Below are 11,098 nucleotides of genomic sequence, written 5' to 3' on the forward strand. Positions count from 1 at the left end.
CAAATAACCATCAACCTCACGTTCAAAAGAAAACCTAAACTCCTCTCCTAACCAGAAACAAATCATAAGGTTCATACAAAGGATTAGACAAGCATTAGAGCATCGATTTGCTCTCTTGTTTTTGTTCTCCCGCGTTTTGGCAAGCTACTGTTCTCGTCCAATTTTCTTTGATTTAAATCTGTTTTTACTTCTATTTCTTACTAAAGTTTAAATCTTTGTCATTCAAGGATTCCAAAACATCTTTCGGATTCATATTTGAGCAAGAAACGAAGTCACAATCTTCGTTTGAAAATTGTTGTACGAAGTACATCATAAATCGTGATTTTATAACTCGTGTGGACACCACCTATTTTTGTTCGTTTTTAGTCATTTCAAAGTGCTTTTTACTTCTGTTTTTTTTGCTAATTTTGGAATCTTTGGAGTCTAAGGGTTCCAGAACATCTTTCGGATTCATATTTGAGTAAGAAACGAGGTCACAATCTTCGTTTGAAAATCGTTGCACGAAGTGCCTTTTTATGCAAGAAAGTTGCTTTATTTTTTGAAATTGTTTTCGTTAAATTGTTTCAAAGTTTGTTTTACGATCGTCGAAGACGCGCCTTCTAAGCAAAGCTTGCATACGGTATCCCGAATGGTGTCCAAGTCTACATGTAAGTTCAGGGTGCACAAAATCCCGTCTCTCCTTTCTCCTTTTCTCGTGTATGTCATGGTTTTTGAGTCCTCCGCAGCGGGCTTATAGAATTAGGTGCATGGGACCACAAGGTGCCATGTGGGACAATGCCCCTCACACATATATGGGAAGAAACCTCAACAATATCCCCCTTTCACATGTGTGCGTGCTGAAATTCCCCCTCACTTGGCGCTACTCCGCACCCAACATAACCCTGTGTCGGACCGACCAGGGTACTCCACATGATGCTACTCCGCATCTCTGGTCAACCAAGGGAGAAAGTCTAATGGTGGTGCTACTCCTCACCAAGACGCTACTCCGCGCCATCTCGAGCACCGTCCCCACATCGCACCTTGCGGTCCCAAGCTGAACCGTCGGCTCTGATACCACTTGTTGAGTCTTCCGCAGCAGGCTTATAGAAGTAGGTGCATGAGACCGGCCCATAAGCAAGTGAGGTTCCATCCTAAAACCAATTGATGATAGGAGGAGTAGCCCACTAACTTATAAATTAGTCTCTTCACTATTATTCTACCGATGTGAGACAATGCCCCTCACACACATATAGGAAGAGACCTCAACAGTCTTTTAATTATCGTTTCATTAGTTAATGTTACATAATTATGATGCTAATGATGGTTAATTGCTGCTTAGAATAGATAGTATGTTAATCATATGCTTAGTTTTTCATTTATGACGATAACATGTTTAGTTAGAATAATTAACATGTTTAATGAATTGTTTGTTGATTGTATGACGATAACATGTTTTAAATCAACTAAAATAAAATTTTAATTAGTTTAATTCGAACTCACATGCTAATGTTTTAATTACGAAGTAATTGATTTGTTTCACATGTCTATGTTTTGGTTTAATTTTAATTATGAAATAATTAGATTAAATCGCATGTTTCAATTGGTTTATGATGCATGTATGTTATTTCTATCTTTATCAATTGTTAAATCTCAAACTTGTCCTAATTAATATGTAGAAAGCATGTTAATGAATTATACATTCATAGGTCATACAAAACCGACATAGGATTTTAAATGAATTTCTTGAAAGAATTTAACGAATTCATCTTTTCTTATGACGATTTCTCGCTAGTTGAATTGCGCATGCTTAGCATCCGATTAATTGTACTCGCTGACTAGAATAGTCAACTTTGACCATCCCTTTTAGGCCGTGTGATGCCTCGGCCTTCGTGCCATTGTTGGTTCATTTTTTGTCTTATTATTGCGCTTTTATTTCAATTGTTATTGTTATTTAATCGTTGTAATTATTGTAATTAATTCATAGAGGCCTCGAAAAGCAAGACCTCGGTCTTAGAATGCAAAGGGAGAAGAGAAGGGCGGACACTCCCGTGAAAAATATGTGAGGCGGAGGCCTCTATTTATACTAATCACGTGGAGGAATTTAGGTAAAAGTGGGATTAGGAAAGAAATCCGGAAATATTCTTGAAAATGGGAAAAACCAGCCCAGGAAAAGGTTGATAACACCGTTTTACCCCTCATAAATGGATGTTTAGGACCCCTTTTTGTCGCCCCTTTGCTAGTTTAGTATGTCACTTTATATTGTTTTAGCTAAATCCGTGTCATTCCCACCATGCCTTGTACAAATGGTGTTTTCGAGCTTTGGTACTTGCTTTTGTTGACCTTCTTGTAGGTACCTTGCTCTGGAGCTCATGCGGGACGGAGTTGGAGGGGAATTTGCTTGAAGAAAGGAAGCAACAAGGAGGAATTGCAGCCGAGGGAGTTACTCATACTCGACCGGGCACAATTATTCCCGGGAGGGTATCTCTCGCCCGTTCTGCGTTTTTAAGCCACTTTTAGCGTCTCACCCGACCGGGCACAATTGTACCCGACCGGGTACAATTCACTCCCTCGGTTGCAGTTTTCGTCTTCTCTTGTATTCCCACCTACCCTTTTGTACTTCTCATATATAGTTAATTTTCCAGAAAATTAGGATTCCAATCCTAATTTGTGAAGAAGATTTGTATGGTTAAGAGAGAATAAACTCAAATCCTTATGTAGCTTGTTAATCATTCTTCATCAATCAAGATTATTATTATTGTTCTTACTTTGTTCTTCATTATTATTCCTCCATCTCATAGTTTGGTATTACTTGTCTTCCTTTCCTTTTTCTTCTTTGTTCATCAATTGATTTCGTTGCTTTCTTTTAGATCTCATTTTGCAAGTAGGTATTGGGATTTTTTTTTTTGTTAGTTTAGTCAAAATCTCTCTCTTGTTTGTTGTTCATGATTTGAATTGAAGTTCTTCATATAAAGCTTGCACTTTTGATTAGATTTGATAAAGTTTGTTCCTTTTGGAATTAATTCATCCTACTTTTAGTTTAATTAATAGATCTCCCTATTTTCTATAGTTATTGCATGTTTCATTTTAGAAATCAATTTATCACCATGTTTATTGTCAAAGCTTCTACCTTTATTAATTGTTTTGCCACTGCAAACATGAATGGTGAGTATCTCCTCACTAGGGTGTGGTTAGGTCCAACATGAGTAACTAACATGCTTGATTCCACCTAAATTTGTTGTTAAGGGGGAAATTAGTGTGGTTTCAATTGGAATTTGCTTGTTTGTGTTTTGATTGGGAGTTTGGTTGGTTAGGCACCCTTGTCCACCAATGGGAATTGGTTAGGTCCCTAGTTGACTACCCCTTTACATTCCTTGTCAATCAAGGTTGAACTCGGAAGGGAGAACCTTGAAAGGGTGCCTTTTTGGAACCAGGTTGACTTTCACCTTTGGGAAAAGGGCTAGAAAACCCGGGAATTTATCGCGTTCTTAGTGCCTCATAACATTGAGTCGGGGATTTTGAGAATGGCGCGCGTTTTCGGATCTTAGAACTTTGCTTAGGAGAAGTCCGAGTCACGAACCCGGGAGGGAGGTGAGTCGGGAAACCTAGTGTCTTAATATGAGTCCGGGAGGAAGTTATTTAAGCGAATTAGAGGTGTTTTCCCCCACTAAGCTACCCCTAGACGATAAATCTATGAAATCAATGTGTTACTTATGAATTTTTAATGACTTAGCCAAGCCCTACGCCTTTCTTTATGTGATAAAAACCGTGTTCAATTGCTTGTTTCTTTATTTTAGAATTTACTTAGTTTATTTACTTCTTGTTGTTTAGATTAGTTGTTATATAATATCCAAACTTGTTTTTATTAGACATAGCTAAACAAAAGAATTTAGACCATTAGTACTCTACTTGTTCCTCGTGGGTTCGACCCCCGGCCAAGTGCTATAACACACCATGCGCTTGCGGCTATTTAAAACTTCATCAAGTTTTTGGCGCCGTTGCCGGGGAGCAAAGGCTAGATATTAGTTGTTTTATTCTAGTTTAGAATAGGTCCTTCTTTGTTATTAATCTCATTCTTGAGTGTTGTAGGTTCTTCTTTGCAAGGTTAGGAGGAACCGAAGAGGTCCACCACTCGAGATTGATCACGAGATTGAAGCAACCGCTAGGAGACTTAACGCATTACGAAGAAGGGGTTTGATACAACCAACAAGTGTTGAAGAACCTTTAGTAGTGGAATGTCTTTTAGAAGAACCGGGTAATCAAGAATTCTTTGAGAATCCTTTTGGGAATCCCGAAGAAGGAATTATGGTCGTGGTTCCTATGAGAGACAATTTGGCTCCAAAGACAATAGTAAACCCGAGTATTGTAAAGCCACCAATTCAAGCTAACAATTTTGAGGTGAAGGGTACATTACTACAATTAGTCCAAGGGAATCAATTTGGGGGAGGTCCAACCGAAAACCTAAATGAGCATATAAATGACTTTTGGGATAGTTGTGAGATGTACAGGGCCAACGCAGCTACAGATGATGCCATCCGCCTTGGGCTATTCCCTTACTCTTTAAGGGAAAGTGCCAAGGAGTGGCTCAGGAGTTGTGAACCCGATTCTCTAAGGACGTGGAATGATGTCTCAAAAGCTTTCTTGAACAAATACTTCCCACCTCAAAGAACGGCCAAGATCAAAAGTGAGCTCCAAGGTTTCACTCAACTCGATGATGAAACCCTCAATGAGGCATGGGAAATATACAAGGCCCTTCAAAGGTTGTGTCCTCATCATGGGATTGGTGAGGATGATCTCATCAACAACTTTTATGAGGGATTGAACAATAACATGAAGATGAACCTAGACTTCGGTTCGGGGAAGGGAGCACTTGACAAGATTGATCACAAAACGGCCAAAGAATAGATTTAAGAGATGACCTCTCGGAATTTCTATTGGAACAATGACGATACAAGAGGAAAGGAAAGATAAGTGTTGAATCGGCGAACAACATGGAAGTTAAGGGATTGATAGAGGAGCTTAAGCAACAAGTGGCTTTGTTGAGTTCTAACACACCTAACAATTTTTCAAAAAGGGGCCATGTTTATAGTTGTGATTTTTGCGGAGATCAAGGGCATCCACCAAATGAATGCCATTTGATGATGGGAGATGTGAGATGGATGGAACAAGTGAATGGGGTTTGGGAATCGAGTCCGGCTCTACAAGCTTTCAACAATAACCACTATCACCTCGGAATGAGAGCCCACCCCAACTTCTCCTATGGGTCTCAAAACGTCCAAAACCCCATTTTCCAAACAAAATCACAAATCACACCAAACTTCCAAGCCAACAAACAAAATCAACCCTTTAACCAAGGACCACCGGGTTTTCAAGGAAGAACTTTTCAACCAAGGCCACCATTCTAACCACTTAACCAACCTACATCACAACCCTTCCAACAAGCCCCTCAACAAACATTTCAAAAGTCTACTCAACCTAATCAAACATGGAGCTCATGATGGAGCAAATGATGAAAACCCAAACCCAATTCATTGCTCACTCTAACCAAAAACAAGAGGAGACCACGTCTTCTATCAACCAATTAAGGACTCAAATGCAAGCTTCCCAACGAATAACGGATAATCAAATCTCGCAATTGGCTTCTGAAGTGAGTCAATTACAAAGCCCAAATGGTAGGTTTCTGGGTAAAACCGAGGAGAACCCAAAGACCATTAATGCTATACATTTGAGGAGTGGTAGGGAGTTGGAAGACCGGGCATTTATCAAGAGGAGAAAGTGTTGGAATATGTGTCCTCCGACAATAATGCGATCACAACTGTCGATCATAATGATCACATGTTTAAATCTAATTTTAAGAATACATGTGGGATGTAATATTTTACAGTCAACTGGTCCACACATATCGGTAATGATTGGCTGACTAGAGTTTGACATTACTGTCGTGCGACGGTGGTGATCAGTTGATCCCCTTAGGTCATACCTATAGGGAAATACCCTTAATTGATTATTTAATTAATCGTATGCCGATACGAGTTAATTAAATTACTTAAAAATGACGGATGATTTGTGAGTGAGATTAACGTGTCTTATTATAATTCGATTAAATTAGATATAAGTAATTTAATTGTTTTATTACTTAGATAAAATTATTGTTTACGAAACAATTCCAATTGAAATTGAATGAATAATTTATTATAAATGCAAGACGTTGTAATTTATAATTTGATAAACCGTTTTGGTACAAGTAATTATGAATTACTAGTTGATTTTGTATATGACATATTTTATGAGTATGTTGATTTTTAATATGTTAAAAATACATTGCAATTTCACATGTCAAGTAACATGTCACATATGTCACAATTGACAAATGACAAAATAAAATGGACCATCCATTTTATGTTATAAGTGCCGAAATAATGGAGGTAGTATAAGATTTATATTGTGTTTTTATTTTAAGTGGAAAACACAGTGATTAAATCTAACTAGTAGCCTTGCATACCTATTCTTTCTTGGGTAGAAAAACTAGCTCATGCATTGGGCACTAGTCACCCCTCCCCACCGGTTTTCCAAGAGGGAAATATAGAGGGTTTTTCCTCTATGATTCATTCATTCTTTACAATATAATTTCTAGTGTAAGAAATTATAAAAATTCTCTCTAACCTTGTGAAAACTCAGAGAAATAAAAACCTCTCTAAATCATTCCTCTCTTGGCCGAAATATACAAGAGAGAACAAAATTTATTTTGTGTCAAATTTTAAGTAAGACTTGTATTATTTCTAGTACAAAATAATATTAGTTATTAGGGGTTTTTCCTTGGGTATTCACTTTTGGGAGAGGTTCTATTTTGGACCTTTTGTTCATCCATTATTAGGAAAGCTCAAGAACTAACAAGAAGGTGATCTTGTTGGTGCCCTAATATCCGAAACCTCAATGCAAGATTGACGATTTCTTCTTTTATCTTGCTTTTGTTTACATGCATAAGATCTAGGATTTACTTTATGACTAAATAAATTAGAACATATATGAATATGTAAATTAATGAGATTAATGCATTCTAACAAGCGGTATCATGAGCCTTAGGTTTTTTGCATGCAAATCGGTTTATAGTTTTTAATTTCCGAGTTATATGATTAACATACAAAACTAATTAATTTAGATTTATGAAGATAAACCTTAAAAATAACTTTGCATGTTAAAAGTTTCTGGTCCTAAGTGATTTTTAGGACATTTTGGTTTATTTATGGATTTTATTGTTCATTTTATATACTATTGGCATTAAAAATGTGATTTTTATGATAAAAATGTCATTTTTGGACGAAAAATAGCTAAACTTCGAATTTTTCAATGGTTTTTGGATATGTTTTCATATATATTATCTACCGATGGCCTGTAAATTTTCATGATAAAATGAGCTGTTTTGCTCGAAATATGGATTTTTCAAGATAAAATCGAATTTAAATGGGTAAATAGGTTAATAAGAGTTATATTTCGAATCTGGTCATGGAAATTTAGTATGTTGTCACATGCAATTTTACAAGATGTGTGTAAAATATTTGGCTATAATGAAGTCTTTATGCATGATTTATGAATTTTGATGAAAAATCACATAAATAGTGACTATAATTAGTAATAATGCTAGCTCCCAAGATTCTGCAGTCTAGGTTCAGGAGGATGAGCTCCTTTACCAATTATAATACTCATTATAATGGTCGAATTTGGCTTCTCTGGAATCCTGTAACTACTTCTGTTAGTATTGTTGAGGAGCATGCTCAGGTTGTCCACTGTAAAGTGAGGCATTTTGCTACTGGTAGGACTTTCCACCTTTCTGTAGTCTATGGTTCCAATAGTGCTAGTATCAGGCAGCAGTTGTGGCAGTCACTGTCTGATTTTGCTGGCACTGTTGGCCCTTGGATAACTATGGGGGATTTTAATGTGGTTCGACATTTCCATGAAAAAATCAGTGACACTCCTCCTGTTTTTTCTGAACTTGCTGAGTTCAATAGTTGCCTCTTAGATTGTGGTCTTGATGATCTTCAAGGCACTGGTGCTGCTTTTACTTGGTTCAATAAGCATGACATTTCCTCCAGGGTTTATTCTAAATTGGATAGGGTTCTGGTGAATTCTGAGTGGTTTCAGCATTACCCTCAAACTTCTGCTCAGTTTAAGCCACCTGGAGTTTCTGATCATTGCCCTGCTATCCTGTCATTTCATAATGATCCTCTTCCCAAAAAGCAATTCAAGTTCTTGAATTGTTGGGTTATTCACCCTGACTTCCTTGCAATTGTTTCTAATGCTTGGAGCTGCAGGGTGCAGGGTAATCCTATGTTTAGATTGATGGAGAAACTTAAGAAGGTGAGGCTTGGCCTAAAAAATTTACATTATGCTGAATTTTCCAATATTGGTCAGAGGATTAAGGAGAAAAAAGTGGAATTGGCCCAATGTTTTGAGGATCTTCAGAAGTATCCTATGTCTGAGGTTCATATTAATAAGGAAAAACTGATCTCTGATGATTTCCTTAGGCTTAAGGAGGCTGAGACAAGTATCTTAACTCAGAAAGCTAAACTTCATGACATCAAGCACAATGATTTTTGTTCTGCTTATTTCTTTGCTAAGATAAAAGAGAGAGAACAAAGTCACCTGATTGGTGCCATTCAGGATATAAATGGTGTTCCCTGCTATGGTCCTCAGGATGTTGGTGCTGCTTTTGTGGATTATTATGAGAAACTTCTTGGATCTTCTGTCCAAACTCATGCTATTGATCCTGTTATTATTGCTACAGGTAGTTGTGTGGAGAATCAGGATCATGATTTCTTAATTGCTCCTATTACTAGGGTGGAAATTAAGAATGCACTTTTTTCTATGGGATCTAATAAGAGTCCTGGATTGGATGGCTTCTCTGCTGGGTTTTTTAAAGCAGCCTGGAGTGTAGTTGAACACGACTTTTGCAATGCTGTTGAAGATTTTTTCAGGAAAGGGTTTATGCCTAAGCAGGCTAATGTCACTATTCTCTCCTTAATTCCTAAGAAGGCTACTGTGAAAACTGTTAAGGACTTTAGGCCCATCTCCTGCTGCTCTATTATATATAAAACCATCAGCAAAATCCTAACTAACAGGCTCCAAAATATCCTACCTAAGCTGATTGGTGCTGAACAAGCTGCTTTTGTTAGAGATAGGAGCTTGTTTGAGAATATTATGCTTACTCAGGGGTTGCTTAAAGGATATGACAGGAAGAATTTGACTCCCAGATGCATGCTAAAGGTTGACATCAGTAAGGCCTTTGATTCTTTACAGTGGAGTTTTATACAAAATATGTTAGAGTCTCTTAATTTCCCTGTTCTCTTCATCAAATGGATTATGGGGTGCATAACTGGCTCATGGTTTACCCTCAAAGTTAATGGCTCTAACTTTGGTTTCTTCAAAGGCAAAAGTGGTGTTAGGCAAGGTGATCCTCTTTCACCTAGTCTTTTTGTTCTTAGTATGGAGATTTTGTCTAGATGCCTTAGAGTCATGAATAAGGATCATAATGTCTCCTATCATCCTAAGTGTGTCAAGCTGAGCCTTAATCATCTGATCTTTGCTGATGATCTCATGATCTTTACTAGAGGTGATCTGCCTTCTGTTCAAAAAGCTGCTGATGTTCTACATCTTTTCTCTACCTGGTCTGGTCTTGTTGCTAATTTTGAAAAATCTGAAGCTTATTTTGGTGGTGTCCCTAGTTGCTTGAAGCAGCAGATTCTTTCTGCCATTGGTCTAAATGAGGGATCTTTTCATTTTAGATATCTGGGCATGCCTGTCAATCATGCAAGATTGACTTGCAACATGTATGAGAGTCTCTCCCTTAAAATTACTGATGTTCTGCATAAATGCTCCAATAAGTTTCTCTCTTATGCTGGCAAAATCCAAATTATCAACTCTATGATCTTTGGTTTGGGTAATTTCTGGTGTAGCAGTATTTTTCTTCCCAAGCAGCTCTGTCTTTTCATCCATAAAGCTTGCAGACAATTTCTTTGGGGTGCTAGCAGTTGCAGGAGAATGTCTTTTAAAAGTTGGTCTTCCATTTGTGTTCCTTGGTCTGAGGGAGGTTTTCAGATTAAGGACATCTCTTCCTGGAACAAGGCTACCCTTCTAAAATGGCTTTGGCATATTGATAGAGGGACTGGTTCTATTTGGTGCAACTGGATTCGAAGTTATTTTCTTGTTGATTCTCCTATTTGGTCCCTGCAAATTAAAGAGTTTCATCCTGAAAGCCTTCGCAGTATCCTCAAGGTTAGAGATCTGTGTGCTGAGCAGTTAGGAGGTATTCATATGGTTCAGGGCCTGTTGCATTCTTGTTCTACTCCTCGTGGGTTTTGCATCAGTAAAGCTTATGAAGCTATTAGACCTAAGCTCCCCCCTCTGCCGTGCTATAAAGCTGTCAATTCTGGCTGTCTTTTGCCAAGGCACAAGGTCATTCTCATGTTGGCCATTCAGCGGAAGCTTGCTACGACTGACCTGCTAATGGCAAGAGGTATCCCTATCCCTAATAGATGCTCCCTTTGTAGGGGGGCTGCTGAGAGTACTCGTCACTTGTTTTTTCAGTGTTCCTACTCTAAGGCTCTCCTCTTGCGTGTTACTTCTTGGTCTGGTATATCTTCTCCTTGCTCTCAACTCAGGGGCATTTTAACTTGGGTTCATCAAAGCAAGGTGTGCAGTTGGAGGAAGAGATGGGCGTATGGTAGTCTAGCAGCTACGGTTTATACTATATGGGCTGAGCGGAACCGCATGATTTTTTGTGGCCTTGACAGGCCTATTAGTACGCTTTTGAGGGACATTCAGTTAGTAGTTAGTGCTGCACTAATTTTTAGATCTCCTTTGGTCAATCATGAGATCATTGAGTCTTCTATTAGTAGTAGTGTGTCTACTTTTCCCTTATAGAGGATATGCTTTTGTAAGATCACTCATGTATACTTTTTGAATATATGAGAACTACCTTTCTTGCAAAAAAATTAGTAATAATGCTATAACATACTTCATGACTAAGGAAAAATGTCACATGTTGTATTTTATCATATATTTTAGATCTAAAAGTGAAAAGTTGATGAAAATAATTTTTTCTCATATTTTTATGGTCATATTTGTT

The 11,098-nt window shown here is 37.8% G+C and overlaps 1 non-coding gene across 1 annotated transcript; it reads right to left on the bottom strand.

The window, feature by feature from the left end:
- Nucleotides 1-4,650: 4,650 nt before the first annotated feature.
- LOC141625123 (small nucleolar RNA R71) lies at nucleotides 4,651-4,757 on the bottom strand. The gene has a single exon (XR_012534919.1). It is a non-coding gene; the product is annotated as a small nucleolar RNA R71 (small nucleolar RNA).
- Nucleotides 4,758-11,098: the final 6,341 nt, after the last annotated feature.

This window comes from Silene latifolia, chromosome X (assembly GCF_048544455.1).
Source record: "Silene latifolia isolate original U9 population chromosome X, ASM4854445v1, whole genome shotgun sequence".
Lineage (NCBI taxonomy): Eukaryota > Viridiplantae > Streptophyta > Magnoliopsida > Caryophyllales > Caryophyllaceae > Silene > Silene latifolia.